Below are 1,901 nucleotides of genomic sequence, written 5' to 3' on the forward strand. Positions count from 1 at the left end.
GGGCCATCTCCAAGATATAAAAATCAGTGGGAAATGTAAGTCCTTTAATGTTCACCAAAACATCTTTAGCAACTCCAGCCATTGTAATAATGCTTTTATCTGCTAACACAAAACGAGCTGCCGACTTTTTTAAGGGAGGGAGCCTCAAAATATCATATATAGACAAAGGCATTATACTGACACATGCTCCTAAATCACACATGCAATCATAAATTATTACACCATCAATAGTACAGCTAACTATACAAGGACTTGGATCACTACATTTTTCAGGTAATCCTCCCATTAAAGAAGATATAGAACTACCTAAAGGAATAGTTTCTAATTCATTAATTTTGTCTTTATGGATAAATAAGTCTTTTAGAAACTTTGCATATTTAGGTACCTGCTGAATAACATCAAAAAGAGGAACAGTTACCTCAACCTTTTTGAATATTTCTACCATTTTGGGGTCAGGTTCCAGCTGTTTCCTGGGCTTCCTTGCAAGTTGTGGAAATAGAATAGGAGTGGTGTCTTCTGTGGTGTTTGCGCCTTTTGGTGCTTCCTCCTGTGGTTGAGCTATTTCTTCTTCAGCTATGTCCTGTATGTCTTCTTCCTCTTCAACATCTTCTATTTCTACTACCTCTTCAGCTGAGGTGTGTTCTGGTGGGCTTGGATTGGGTAATGGTTGAGAGGGGATTCCAGTGGAGCTTGAAGGTTGGTTACTGGAATTTTGCGTTGATCCAATCTGTGACATAAGAGCTTGCAAAGTAGAGGTGAGACCATTCAGACTGGCGTTAATACTATTCATGTTATTTTCCATGATCTGTTGTCTTCGCTCAAAAGATTGTAGTAGTTCTTCATTAGGAGATAAAGAAGAATGAGTAAATTGAGATGTCTGCTATTGATTGTTCTGTGGTCCTTGGTTCTGCCTCAGGTAAGGTGCTCTGTAAGGTTGATTCTGCTACCTGTTATTGTTATTGTTCCACCTCTGATTTCCCTGATTATCTCGGCCTCCTCTGTTATTATTGTCCCTCTAATTCTGGTTAGAACTGTCCTGCCATCCATGGTTATTATTTCCACTTTGATTGTACCCTTGGTTGGGGCGGTCATAGAAGTTATGAGTGGATGCCACCATGTTGTCTTCTTGTTGGAGCTGCGGGCATTCATCAGTGTAATGGCTATAATCAGCACAGATTTCGCAAATTCTCTGTGGGACTAGTTGTTGGTTTTGCTGTGGTGGAGGAGCTTGCTGAGCTTGCTGTTGATTCAATTGCATCTGCTTCAGCAAGTTGGTCATCTCGCACATACTCTGAGCTAGAGCAGCAGTCTCTCTATTAGAGGATACTTCTACAATGGCTTTTGAACGGCCTTGCTTTTGCCTGTGGTTCCTAGTAGATTCAGCTAAATCACCGATCAATTGCCAAGCCTCATCGGTGGTCTTGTACTTCTTCAAAGACCCATTGCTAGCACTTTCCAATGTGGTCTTATCTTGGGGTCTCATGCCCTGTCTGATATAGCTAAACAACACTATCTTGTCAATCCTGTGGTGGGGGCATGCTTCCAGAAGATTATTGAAGCGCTCCCAGTATTCAAAGAGAGTTTCATTGTCATCCTGAACAATTGTGGAAGTATCCTTCCTCAGTTTATCAGTAACTTCAGATGGAAAGAATTTTTCCAAAAATTCCTTTCTAAGTGTATCCCAGTTGGATACATTTACCAGAGGTTGAGTTTAGTACCACTCTCTTGCTTTTCCCTCGAGAGAAAACGGGAAAGCTTTCAGCAAAATTGAAGTTTCATCAGTACCACCACGCCTGACAGTAGAACAGGCTGCCTGGAAATCTCTCAAGTGCTTGATAGGCTCTTGAGCAAGTAGGCCATGAAACTTGGACATCAAATTTAGCAGTGCGGTCTTTATTTCA

General features: G+C 41.1%; 1 non-coding gene across 1 annotated transcript; it reads left to right on the forward strand.

The window, feature by feature from the left end:
- The first annotated feature begins 1,520 nt into the window (after positions 1–1,520).
- Positions 1,521–1,627, forward strand: LOC112768206 (small nucleolar RNA R71). The gene has a single exon (XR_003185643.1). It is a non-coding gene; the product is annotated as a small nucleolar RNA R71 (small nucleolar RNA).
- Positions 1,628–1,901: the final 274 nt, after the last annotated feature.

The sequence above is a fragment of the Arachis hypogaea genome, chromosome 17 (genome assembly GCF_003086295.3).
Source record: "Arachis hypogaea cultivar Tifrunner chromosome 17, arahy.Tifrunner.gnm2.J5K5, whole genome shotgun sequence".
Lineage (NCBI taxonomy): Eukaryota > Viridiplantae > Streptophyta > Magnoliopsida > Fabales > Fabaceae > Arachis > Arachis hypogaea.